The sequence below is a fragment of the Halichoerus grypus genome, chromosome 7, assembly GCF_964656455.1.
Source record: "Halichoerus grypus chromosome 7, mHalGry1.hap1.1, whole genome shotgun sequence".
Taxonomy (NCBI): Eukaryota; Metazoa; Chordata; class Mammalia; order Carnivora; family Phocidae; genus Halichoerus; species Halichoerus grypus.
In genome coordinates this window covers 20,766,532-20,780,962 of record NC_135718.1, presented here as the reverse complement: position 1 = coordinate 20,780,962, position 14,431 = coordinate 20,766,532, and positions in this window count along the sequence as shown.

Here is a 14,431-nt window from a genome sequence, read left to right as displayed (position 1 = left end):
CAATGGAGTAGCATCTGCAGCAATAGGAACTACAGCTGGAAGGAAATAAAGTGAGCAAAAGTCTGGGGGGCAGGTGGGGAACACATGTAACAAAGGTCTGTGCAGCCCAGTGAAAAATACCAGAAGAATCAGGAACATAGGAGATGGAAGAACAAATAGGACTCTGCCACCAAGATGGGAGCACCACTTGGAACAGAACCTGGGAGGGGCAGCCTTCTCTCTTCCTCCTTTCTGCATTCTCACTTGCTTATTATGTGCCCCTCTCTGTCATTTACTGTGGAGGACACAGCAGGACAATGAGACACTAGTGTGCCTGCAACGGTGTTTTAAAATAATGTGTGGAGGTGGTATATGGGGTGGGGAGCGTCAAGGAATATTCATTTGAAACAAGAGAAATAATTAAATGCAGATCTAAGGAATGATGTCTATGTTTACATGACACTTTTGATCTAAATTTATCAAATGGCATTTTATCCTACATTCATCTGGTGGGTTATGTGGAACAGACATCATCATGCCCATTTTACAGATGAAGAAATGCCACTTGTTATCCCCAATGATTAAAAAAACATACTGGTCATCTTGCACAGCACAGGGAGAAACACCTTCCTGTGAGGTGGCCATAATTAGGAAAGTCCAGATAGATAAAACCATACAGCTAGAATATAAATTCTATGAGGTTAAGGACTGTAACCATCTTGTGAGTTACTGAATCATCGGCACTGAAACAATAAACATTCTATGAATTCAGAATGAAGGAATAAATTGAAGAAAGAATAGGTAAACAAAATGCAGGTGCCTGTGGGTATCAACTAGGTGTGGACTCCTACAGATTGTGGTCTGTCCTGTACTCTGACTAGGATGTCCATGAGCAGCTTTAGGCCATGTGGTTTGGGGTCTGCCCACAGAGAGGAGAAGTGGGAGGAGTATTCATTCCCCACCCCACCCTCCGCCATAAGCAAGTAATTTACCTAACACTCACTGTAGGGTAAGTACTGCCTGAATGCTTGGTCTTCTGGCCTGGCTCTGGCCCTCTCAAGATTTCCCAGAACAATGGCGAGGGCTTTGTTGCCCCCAACAACCTCCTTTCCATTTAGGCCTCCAGTCAGGAAATGAGAAGTGAATAAGGCTACTCTCCAAACCTCAAGAGTACATATGCAGTTTTGTTTTGTTTTGTTTTTCATTAAAAATATTAGAAAAGTTTCTGGAGCTTTGTGACAGTTTAAAAATACTTGCAGATGAATCATGTAACCTAGAAATATCAAAACAATTAAGAAAAAGTTGGTATGCTATGAATGCATAAAATATATGTAGACAATAATCTTAACGTTTACTATCCTAAAATACAAATTATAAAAAGTTAAAATTTATCAAAAGTTACTCATACATAAATCATACATGGCACCATTCACAATCAAGATAAATATAAACAAATGTAAAGATGCAGTAATAAATTACAACTGCATAAGAATAACTGTAGTACATACTGTACTATACAATAAATTTGTAGCCACCTCCTGTTGGTATTGCAGTGAGCTCAAGTGTTGTGAGCAACCACTTAAAACACCATGTGATACTAATCATCTCCACGTGAGCAATTTGTTTCTCTAGTAAATTGCTTATAGCAGTAAATAGTGATCTCTCACAGTTCTTGCATATTCTTCATCATGTTTAGTGCAATACCATAAGCCCTGAACAACACCGTGAGACCCATACAAAGTTCCATTAGAGATTCTGGAAGTGCTCCCAAGAAGCAGAGGAAAGTCATGACATTACAAGAAAAAGTTGAATTGCTTGATATGTACCAGTGATTGACGTCTGCCGCTGAAGCTGCCTGTCATTGCAAGATAAGTGAATCCAGCATAAAGACCACTGGGGCGAAAAAAAGGAGGAAGAAAAGGAAATCTGTGACAATATCACTACAGCTCTATCAGCAGGCATGAAAATATTGCACTTTTTGTGAACCATCTTTTCATCTCCTCTTGAAAATGCAGCTTTTATGTAGGTGCAGGGTTGCTATAAGAAAGGCCTACCTATAGACTAATATAATTAGAGAAAAACAGTCATTATATGACAACTTTAAGCAAAAGTAAGGTGAAGGCTCTAAAGCTGGAGCAGTTAATGCCAGCAAAATATGGTTTGATAATTCTACAAGGGGGTCGGACTTAAAAAAAAAAAAATCAAAATACTGGATGCAGCTCCTGCTGACCGAGCGGTAGAAGACAAGTTCCCAGATGCCATTAAGAAAACCATCATGAGAAAGGATGTCTGCCCGAACAGGTTTTTAATGCAGACAAACATGTCCTATTCTGGAAAAAAAAAATCCACAAAGAATAATTATAAGTAAGGAAGACAAATAAGCACCAGGATTTAAGCTGAGAAGGGCTAGGCTAACTCTACTAACTCTACTGTTTTGTGCAAAGACAGTCAGGTTTATGATCAGGACTGTCCTCTTTATTTATTTTTTTTAATTTTATTATGTTATGTTAGTCACCATACAATACATCATTAGTTTTTGATGTAGTGTTCCACGATCCATTGTTTTCATATAACACCCAGTGCTCCATGCAGTACGTGCCCTCCTTAATACCCATCACTGGGCTAACCAATCCCCCTCCCCCCTCCCCTCTAAAACCCTGTTTGTTTCTCAGAGTCCATAGTCTCTCATGGTTCATCTCTCCCTCCAATTCCCCCCCCCCATTTTTCCCTTCCTTCTCCTAGTGTCCTCCATGCTATTCCTTATGTTCCACAAATAAGTGAAACCGTATGATAATTGACTTTCTCTGCTTGACTTATTTCACTTAGCATAATCTCCTCTAGTCCCATCCATGTTGATGTAAAAGTTGGGTATTCATCCTTTCTGATGGCTGAGTAATATTCCATTGTATATATGGACCACATCTTCTTTATCCATTCATCTGTTGAAGGGCATTTCAGCTCTTTCCACAGTTTGGCTACTGTGGACATTGCTGCTATGAACATTGGGGTGCATATGGCCCTTCTTTTCACTACATCTGTGTCTTTGGGGTAAATACCCAGTAGTGTAATTGCTGGGTCATAGGGTAGCTCTATTTTTAAATTTTTGAGGAACCTCCACACTGTTTTCCAAAGTGGCTGTACCAACTTGCATTCCCACCCACAGTGGAAGAGGGTTCTCCTTTCTCCACATTCCAAAATCCTCAACAAAATCCTAGCTAATAGGATCCAACAATACATTAAAAGGATCATCCACCACGACCAAGTGGGATTTATCCCCGGGATACAAGGGTGGTTCAACATTCGCAAATCAATCAATGTGATAGAGCACATTAATAAGAGGAGGGAGAAGAACCATATGGTCCTCTCAATTGATGCAGAAAAAGCATTTGACAAAATACAAATCCTTTCCTGATTAAAACTCTTCAGAGTATAGGGATAGAGGGAACATTCATCAAGTTCATAAAATCCATCTATGAAAAACCCACAGCGAATATCATCCTCAATGGGGAAAAGCTGAGAACCTTTCCCTTAAGATCAGGAACACGTCAAGGATGCCCACTCTCGCCACTATTGTTCAACATAGTACTAGAAGTCCTAGCCACAGCAATCAGACAACAAAAAGAAATAAAAGGTATTCAAATTGGCAAAGAAGAAGTCAAACTCTCTCTTTTCGCAGACGACATGATACTTTATGTGGAAAACCCAAAAGACTCCACCCCCAAAATACTAGAACTCATACAGCAATTCAGTAATGTGGCAGGATACAAAATCAATGCACAGAAATCAGTTGCTTTCTTATACACTAACAACACAACTGTAGAAAGAGAAATTAGAGAAATGATTCCATTTACAATAGCACCAAAAACCATAAGATACCTAGGACTGTCCTCTTTAAAAACTGCTGAGCTTTGAAGGGAAATAAGAAAATACCAACTCCAAGCTTTTGGTGTAAGAAAGCCTGGACAACAAGAACTTTTTTCTGGATTGGCTCCATCAAGGCTTTGTCCCTGAAGTCAGAAAGTACCTTACCAATAGAGGACTGCCTTTTAAAGTTCTTTTGATATTGGACAATATCCCTGGCCACCCCATGAGTTCAACACTAAAGTAGACTATTTGCCCCCAAACACATCTCTAATTCAGCCTCAACTTCAGGTGGTCATATTGACCTTTAAGGCTCATTAAACAGAGTACTCTATGGAAAGGACTGTTAATGCTATAGAACAGAACACTGATAGAACATCATGAAAGTCTAGAAGGATTACACCATTGAAAATGCCATCATTGAAAAACCATGAATGCCATCAAGCCTGAAACAATAAATTTGCACTGTGTCCAAATGTTGTACTTGACTTCACAGGATTGAGGACAGAGCCACTCAAGGAGATCATGAAATACTGTGGATATGACAAAGAAAAGGTGGGGAGTAGAGAGTTTCAAGATATGGGTCTTAGAGAAATTCAAGAGCTAACAGACACCACACCCGAGGGATTAATAGAAGATACCTTGGAGATGAGTGCTTCTGAAAAGTGCCAGACCATCAGGAAGAAGACAAAGAAGCAGTACCAGAAAACAAACTAGACAATCTGGCAAAAGGATTCCAATTATTCAAGACTGCTTCTGACTTCTTTTATGACATGGACTCTTTCATGTTCTGAGCACTGAAACTATAGAATATGGTGGAGGAAGGATTCATACTAAAAGCCAAAACGTCAGACAGAAATTATGAAATCTTTCTATAAAGTTTCACTGAGAGTACCTGCCTCTCCTTCGACCTTCACCTTATAGCTTTGGTCACCCCTGAGACAAGACCAACCCTCCTCCTCTGCCTCCCCAACACAAAGACAACAAAGACGAAGACTTTTATGATGATCCACGTTCCACTTAATGAACAGTAAATAACCTTCAGTTAATAAATTTATCTGTTCTCTATGTGTGTGAGGGTCTTCATGTGAAAACCCAATAGCTGTACAGCAAGAACTGTTTGTCATGCTGTGTCACTATGATCGTCACCTAAGTATTCATGGTGCAGATCATGTGCAAAAGTTATATAGAAGTGGACAGCCTATACTTAAATAGATGTCGAGTGATATTTAATATAAAATTAATGATATGTTAGTTTTCTTACTGTTTTATAACTTTGCTTTCAAAGAATTACATCACTGTATAGTATGCCTCTTTCTCACAAGTGGAGAAACTGCATATTAGCTTATTAACACGTGAGTGTTTTAAGCAGACTCCATGCCCAGTGTGGAGCTCAACACAGGGCTTGAACTCAAGAACCTGAGATCAACACCTGAGCCGAGATAATGAGTTGGATACTTAACCAACTGAGCCACCCAGGCGCCCCAACAAATAAGGTTTTTTTTAAAATATATGTAACAATAATTCCAATACTGTATTATGAATATGACTAATACTGTATGCCACAAAAATTTCATAACAATTCATTCATTAGTGTATAGGTTATGTTACCATGAAGCAATTGTGCCGATTACACTAGGCTACTATAAAGCAACCATAATGCTGCCTTGTTATCAATGAATGAATCATTATACCTATAAATATGAATTTCTTTTTTACATTATCTTTCATTTTTATGTCTAGTGTTAGTAATACATAAGATTTCCAGTTGTTTTGTACATGTAAGACAGTACTGATGTAGATACTGACAGACAATTCATCTTGTAAGACAATGTAAAGTTGCTGTATCGATAAATACAGTATGGTACCATAAATATATTGTCTTCTGACTTTCTTATTAACGTTTTCTTTCCTTGAGATAAGAATACAGTATATAATACATGCAATATACAAGATATGTGTTAACTGGCTGTATGTTATCGGTAAGGCTTCTGGTCAACACTAGGCTATTATTAGTTAAGTTTGGGGGGAGTCAAAAGTTTACATGGATTTTCAACTGTACAGGGCGTTGGTACCCCTAGTCGCCACATTGCTCCAGAGACAACTGTATTCGTCTTCTCCTCCCCGCCCCCCAACCCAGGAGCACAGTGATAGAGCAGGGAGTCAGGGGAGCATTGACCCTTTCAAAAACAGCTCCTGCTCCCCAAGAACACAAGACTTCTTATTTAAAATGAAAACACTTGCGGGGGAGTGGAAGTAGCTTCTTTCTGCCTTGCTCTCCAAGGCATAATGGACCTCTCACTGTTCCCTAAGAGCTAGAAAAGCATTAAACATGAAGGAAATGGGATCTTTAAAAAGCTCTCCTGTCAAATGTTATTTTACTATTTATTTCTAAATACAGTTTAACCACACCGCACTAACAACCACAATCAGAGCATATAAAATGCCTGCTCCGGTCATCAGGACAAATGGGCTTTGGAAGTGAGGGGGAAACACATGAAAGCTACGTGGGCCACAAATGTTAATTCTCCCTTCATGTGGCAGGAGAGTTTATGCATTGGCTCTGGGGCTTTAGGGAAAAGCGGATGTATCTGAAGCTAAAACTGGGATGTTAGGGACATGAAAGAAAGTGAGGAAGAGGACTGAACAGAGTGGAAGGAGGAAACGAAATAGGCTTCTGACTTTAGGGGGTCATGAAGCTAGTGAGCAGTCATTCCCATTCAATACAAAAATCTTACTCTTTAATGCCAAAGTTGGACAATAAAATACCACCTCCTTAGGACTGCACAAAGCTTTTAAAGTTCCTCAAAGGCTTTCCATTGCTGTAATTTCATATCACTCTCACCACAACCCAGACACATGAAACAGCTTTCATTATTTTCCCTTGAAAAGACAGTACGCACTGAGACACAATGTGATTTGCCCAAAGTCACTTCTCAGGGAGAGGGGCAAAGCTGGGATTAACACCTGTATCTCTTGCCTCTCAGATCTGTTCCTCCACTAAGGCCGGGGATGGCAAACTACAGTCCTAGGGAAGATCTGGCCCATAACCTCTATTTGTCAATAAAGTTTTATCGGAACACAGCCACACCCAGACCAAACCTTCTTCTGAGCTACAACAGCAGAGTTGAGTAACTATGACAGAGACCTTGTGGTCCATAGAACCTAAAATATTAACTGGCATATTACTGAAAAAGTTTATTGATTCCTGCTGCACACCAACCCACTTCCTTCAGAGTCATTACATAGTCCTATTAATCCAGAGGTCCGACTGTGATAATGCCTCAAGGGGAGGTTGACCAAAGAATTTGCTCAGTTACAACAATTTAAAAATCTATTATGACCCAGACACCCTGTGTGGAGTGACTCATTTGTAAATTGTCTAAGTTTTTTCAGCATCAACTCATAAATTGAGCCAAGTGTTCACTATATCCAAGGGAGAGTTTGTACGACTTGCACTTCTTCAGTAAAGAATTACAGCTCTAAAAATATACTTTTTCTAAAATTGTATATATGGCTTACGATTTCACATATTTGAATCTGGTACCCTCCCACATCTACCCTGCACATGCATCTTCCCAGCCTGGTTCTCAGCTCAGTCCACCCTCCCTGATTCATCCCCATGGCCTAGCTGCTGGTCTCTCACTCAAGACAATTTAATTTCTTTCTTGCAGGCTGTGAGACTTTCTCACCCAGCTGTATAAGGGGTTTCATTGAGCCATTTTCCCACAGGTTCTAATACTTTATCTCCAGGGACTCTTCCTCCCTGGTGGGGGGTGGGTAGAGAGAGGAATGAAGGAATCAAGGGAAGCCAGAGAAGGTAGAAGGGAGAGTAAAAACAAAGCAAAGAGAGGAATTATTCCTGAACGATATTCTGCCTGTGATGTTTTCATTTGTTTTTCCAGCACACTGCTCGCTCAATGAAAGAGGATACCATCCCTGCTTAGTTCACCAATGACCCACCCTCTAACATAGAATCTGGCACTTAATCAGTCACTAAATACATGTGGAAAAATAAAGTTAAGCAGATTCAGGCCTTGCCAAGGACTGAGAAGAATAAATTTCACCTCAAAAACATATATATATATATATTGCCAGCAATTATGACCATTTACCTAGAAGTAAATTGCTTTGTCTTCAAAAGAAGCTCAGGCTGGAATTTAAAACCAGTCTCAGCAAAGGGGAGACCCTGGACATAGCAGGGAGAAAGCAATACTGAAAACACACCATTCCCAGCCCTATCTTTATGCAATGGCATTTTCTTTTCAAGTAAATTCTCATTTATAGAGAAACCAAAAGTCTAGATAAAAATTCAATTCCCTTAAATTTAAATTTAGTTCCCTTAGCTTGCATTTATTTCAGAGGTTTTGTTTTTATAGCATAGACAAAAAATTCTGAAGAGCACATTAGGTCACACATGCATGAATGGTCAAGTTTTGTGAGGCTGAATGGTAAAACTCAGTATTTCCTCTTACCTTGTATCAGGAGCACAGCAAAGGATCTAATACATATTTGTCCCATGTTTTGTTTTCCAGGGACCTTTCATGAGACGCCTCAGCAGTAGATCAGGCAACCAAACATTTAATCCATGAAGCAGGAAAACTAGCGATGTTTATCCCTCAAGTCACATGGCCAACTGAGCTATTAGGGCAGTCTAGGTGTGGTGGTAATGAGCTTAAATGAACACAAATCAGGGAGTGCCAGCCTGCCATAAATTAACCTACAGATTGGTCCTGAGCAGATGCACCTGTATTGGGTCATTACCTGCCTTTTCTGGGGTCAGATCTAAGCACCCATCATTTACCATGATTCCTAATTACAAAAGCAAGCTTTGAGTCAAGGCAAATTAGGTGTAGGGTCTGTGTCCCACAGGTTCAGGAGTGCCTCTCCTATCAATCAGAGACAGCTACATTAGGACTCAGAATATATTTGGGAGAAAAAATAACTAAGCCAGATGCTGTTAAACTGAACCTAACCGAAATATCCATCAACAACTTGTGAAAAAGTAACTTGTGGTGCATCCAACAGTTAAAAAACATAAAGGAGGCATATCCACACTGATAGTTGCCAGACCAGCTGCCTATCTGATTAATATGGGGACTTTTAAACACCCCAGACTATCTGAATCAGAATCTCTATAGGTGTGAGTGTGGATGTGGGTATGGTTTTCAAAGCTCCTTAAATAATTAGAACGTGTATCCTATGTTGAGAAACATCAATGCCAACTTGAAAAAAAATGAGTTATTATTGAATAAAAAGCATAAGTTTAGAAACAATATGAAAAGTATGATTCTATTTTGTTACAAAAATCAACCAAGTTAATTGTGGTTGTATATTTATGAATAAGAAAAGAAAAAACTGAAATATGGCAAAATGTTAAGTTTTGATAAAGATGGGTTCTTGAGGACAGTAGTGTCCATGATACTGCTTTCTAATACTTTACAGATGATAGTATTATTTCATTTTTTAAAGAAAATTATGTAAAATTACTAAAAACACATTAAACTTAATACTGGATGCTTTTTTGTTTTGTTTTTTAAAAGATTTTATTTATTTATTTATTTGAGAGAGAGAGCATGTGTGCAAGCACAAGCCGGGGGAGGGCCATAGGGAGAGTGAGAAACCAGTTCCCCACTGAGCAAGGGCTGGATCCCAAGACCCAGGGATCATGACCTGAGCCAAAGGCAGACATTTAACAGACTGAGACATCCAGGGACCCCAGTATTGGATACTTTCTAAAAGAGGGGCATTTTTAGTTTTTACACATCAGTGTATTCCTTTTTGTAATTTTAAATTTAATGAAACACTTATTTCCCCTCCTCTCAGAAAGCTAAGGCTGAGATAAGAACAGATAACTTGCAACCACCTACTATCCCCAAAGCAAAAAGACATTGAACCCTCCTCATTGTCTGCTGGGTGTCTCAGGCTGAAAAACTCTTAGGGGCTTTTTACCTTTTGGAGGCTGCTCCAAATGCTCAGGTAACATCACCTCCTATAGTTATCCAAGGAAGAAGGGAAGGGCAGCAAAGAGAAGGGGCTCAGAGTGCATATCCTTAGGGACAGTCCCTCTCACAGCCCAGAAACAGCCCATATAGGGACCATCTTCTCACCTGCACCTGCCCCTCTCGGAAGTCAGCTTCACAATTTTTCATGTCATGGTCACTAAAGATTTGCAGATAGAATTCTATAACCAGGTACTGAGACGAAGAGAGGGCAGAACTGAGTCTAAGAAAAGACAACTGGTACAGTATCTCTAGAATTTGTTAAGCTATTTGGAGGGGAAAAAATGAAATTAAGCATTAAATAAAAGTATGCAGGTAAAACAAGCATCAGTTCTTTCAAGCTAAAAAATTAATTGAAAATCTATTTATTCACAGGTGGGTTATATAGCAGTCCCGCCTTATCCATGGTTTTGCTTTCCACAGTTTTAGTTACTTAAAGTCCACCAGGGTCCAGAGTAAAGGATCTTCTTTCTGATGTATCATCCAAAGGTCAATAGTAGCCTAACACTATATCACAATGCCTACATCATTCACCTCACTTCAGGTTATCATGTAGGCATTTTAGCATCTCACATCATCACAAGACAAACAAAGGATGAATACAATACAGGAAGATATTTTGAGAGAGACCACATTCACATAATTTTTATGAAAGTGTATTGTTATAATGGTTCTACTTTACAATTATTGTTGTTATTCCCTTATTGGGCCTAATTTATAAATTGTTACCATAGGTGTGTATGTATAGGGAAAAAAACACAGTAATATAGTGTTCTGTACTATCTCTGGTTTCAGGCATCCACTGATAGTCTTGGAGCATATCCCCAGTGGATAAGGGGGACTACTGATCTGATACCCTGAGCCAGGGCTGGAGGTAATGTAAACTGACCCAATCGGTTAAAGTGGCAATATGGTAACGTCTAACAAGGGCCATACAAATCAAACCCTTTTGATTAAATTGATGACATTAATTGCAACATTATTGATACAAGGCATGTTCCAAGCAGATGGGATTATTTTAACTATCCAGTCAATAGTGATCCCTGGTGTTTTCCTAAAATTAGTCTTTTTAGGCAGCAGGGAGGCCAGCAGAGAAGAAACTGCTCTAGTTGGAAGAGCCTGATTTATGGTCAACAGTCAGAACAAGTTCAGGGCATTCTTGCTACCTTTCAGAACCTTAGGATGCTGTCAGCTTTCCCTTTAACTAGGCTGCTGGAAACACAACAGTGCATCTGCTGGTTCTTTGGAACCAAAAGGAATAGTGAGTTGGAAAGAAAACTGTACTTGGATCATTTTGCTAAAGTTGGAAATTAGACCTTAAGTCTGTGCTAAGCTAAGAGGGCAAGTGGGAATTGGAGCACTGAGATCCACATTTTAACAAAGTCCTTAGATAATTATTCCAAAAGTAAAATAATCTTCCTGACCTAATGATTTGATATCTACTTTTCTGGGCAAAAGCACGACATCATTTGTTATGTCCACTGACCATAGCCAACTCCTTTCCATCATTCACATTTCAGCCAAAATATCCCCTCCTTAGAAAGTATTTCCTCAACAACCCAGCCTAATGTTTCCTCTTCTGTCACTCTGCATCATATCACCCTATTTTATTAAATATACATAATTTATCATCATCCAAAATTAATTATTCATTTCATGTACTTCTGGTTTTAGCTCCTGTCCTATCTGATCTATGGGATTAAATAATGTTAATATTTGTTGAATGAATATGTTAGTGAGTGAGTGAATGTGTCAAGTAATTTTTATACATTGATTAATAATCACAAATCCTGAAGGGTCTGAGAAGTGAAGTGACTTGCCCAAGACTATTGATTTATTTATTAGCCATATGAATAATAAAACTGAACTTTTTCTCTTTGGCCTCAAAGTTCATGCTCTTTCCAGTACTCTGCACTAACTCTACGGACTGGCATCTATGTATGTTCTTCGCCAATCTCCATCCACTGACTAGCTCAGCATGCACAATGGAAGCTGCTGTTACATCTGTGTGCTGTGTTCATACCACACTTTCTGTGTTTCTCCTTTTTCAGATCTGGATCCCATAAAATACTGGGCTGAGAGCCAGGAATTGGGTCACGGGGTATTCCGTTTTTGCTACTACTGCCAACATGGTGATTGGCATACAGGTTGAACTCAAAAAGTACTGCTGAACCCAGCTGCAGTTCTGATTATGGCCAACACAGTACAGCATTTTACTACATGTCGGATGTTTTATGTGCATGTAGTATCTTCCTTGATTCCTGCCATAGCCCTGGACATGTAACAAACAAAACAAAACAAAAAAACACCTGAGACTCAGAAAGCCTTTCCTAAGAATGGGTGGTAGGATCTGGACTGAAAGTTTTTCTTTTCTTTTTCTTCATTATTTTTCCAACTTCCAAGTCTTCCACTTAACATTGCTCCTTGGTGAGCTGCAACTCAACCTTCTAGACCCAACAAAAAATTTACCACTTCTGTAACCACCTCCTGAAGAGAGTTATAACAGGTTTAGTTATAAAACCTAGAAATCCCCAAGATGTCCTAGAACAGGGTAATGGATAACCAAATTGAAGCACATCCATACAATGGAATAATACTCAGCAATAAAAAGGGATGAGCTGTGACTTCATACAAAAACACAGATGGACCTTAAAAGCATTTTTCTAAATGAAAGTAGTCAGACTTAAGGGGCTACAAGTTGCATGACTGCATTTATGTGGCATTATGAAAAAGGCAAAACCATGAGATGGACGGCTGATCAGTGGCTACCAGGTGTCAGGGGAAGGGGGAAGAAATAGCAGCACAGATGAAATTTTAGGGTGATGGAACTGTTCTTGATGGTCCTGGGTGGTGGTATTCTGTACCATTTCCTAACTGGAATTTCTGATTTCTGATATGCTCTCTTCTCTCTCTTTCCAAGATCTCTCTTTCAAGATATGAAGAAATATAGAAGTCAAAGGGTTAAGGTGTATTTTCTACTTGGAAACTTGGAAAGCAATGAATGGCAGAAGTAATTCAAATCCAAAGTTCTTTGAATCTTGGCTTAACGAGTCTTACATGTTTCAAAAATTCAAATTTTTTGCTTAAATACAGAACTTTGATTAATTACTTAAAGCAGCAGGAAAGTTATTTAATTAGTATAAGAAGATTCAAGTTCAAATTGGAGGATTAATTTTCAGAGTTATGATATGAAAGATATGGTAATTAAGTTAGGAAGTGAAGGCAAAGTCTCTCAAACCTGAATGGAAAGAATTTCTGATTCAATTATTTGATTAAACCATTCCTGGGAATGATATGAAATCATAACCTCTGACAAAAAGGTTGTATTATAGGGTAAACCCTGTGGATGATATCATACTAAATATATTATCATGATTTGCCTTAATGTAATATATGCCTATGTACCAAAAGAAATAAAAATGAGTAGATCATTATTTTTAAATGTGCACAACTTTTAATAGAAAACTAAAATAACTAACACTTTTCTGAAAAAGTTTCTGGCAATTAAAATAGAACAGAAAACACAGAGAAATGTAGCGGCTGCATAACCTGTGCTTTTCCGAGGAAACAGACTGGAAATAAATTTGCTTGCATAGAAGCTTTCTGGATTCTTGGATTTGAAGGAGCCGAGGATGAGATGGGGACGAAGATGGTTTTTTCAGCAGGTTTTATTATTTCTAAGAAATATGGGTGAAGGCTGTAGTTCATAGTGTCTACTTCACCAAATGCAGAAATTTTCATTTCACCCCTTCTCCTTTCCATCTCATTCACCGCTGGCTTTAACCGTCTGCACCCTTCATCTCTTGGCTTCCTGCCTCATCACCCTTTCACCCTTTCTCTATCCACTCTGCGTTTTGTTTTGTTTTGTTTTGTTTTAAACCAGGCTAGTGGACCATGGCTTGTTCCCCTACGGAGTCTTGTTGGAGCAAACCCGATGCTGGTCCGCCTGAGTTCCTCCATAGGGAAGCCGAAGGCTTTGTGCTTGCCTCGCTGACTCGGTGCAGGGGACCCTCGGGGTTCCACGCCCTTCCTCCTCTCCACTCGCTCCCGATAGAGGGCGCCCTGGGCGACGTAGGGGCGTGGGGGGAGCCCTGCCTTGCCTCCGCAGGCTGGGATTTCAGGAGCCTAGATCCAGACCCTGATCCATTCCGAGCTTGGTGGGCGGGGGGGAAGGGGGAGTTAGGTTGGGGCACAAATCTGCTTCCTCCCGTGCGCAGAGGAACGCGAGCACAGAGCAGGCGTGTGGATTGCGGGCGCCGCCACCCCCAGTGACTCTCCCTCTTGGCGGCAGGGGGCCCCAGACCCTCGCCACCGCTTCTCTCTTTGCTGCTGCCTGTCCCTGCCAGGACCCTGTCTCCGGAGCTTCAGGAACTTTGGATGGCGTCTCTCTTGGGTTTTGGGAATTGACACCTTGGTCTGACCCAGAGTACGGTCTGAGTGTCCTACCCCGAGGACATCCCAGAAATGCCAAGCAGCAACAGGGTTTGTGTATACATGTGGTGGGGCGAGGGTAATGTGAGGTCCTGTGTGTGTGTGTGTGTGTGTGTGTGTGTGTGTGTTTGTGTGTTTGCTTGTAGCAAACGGAAATG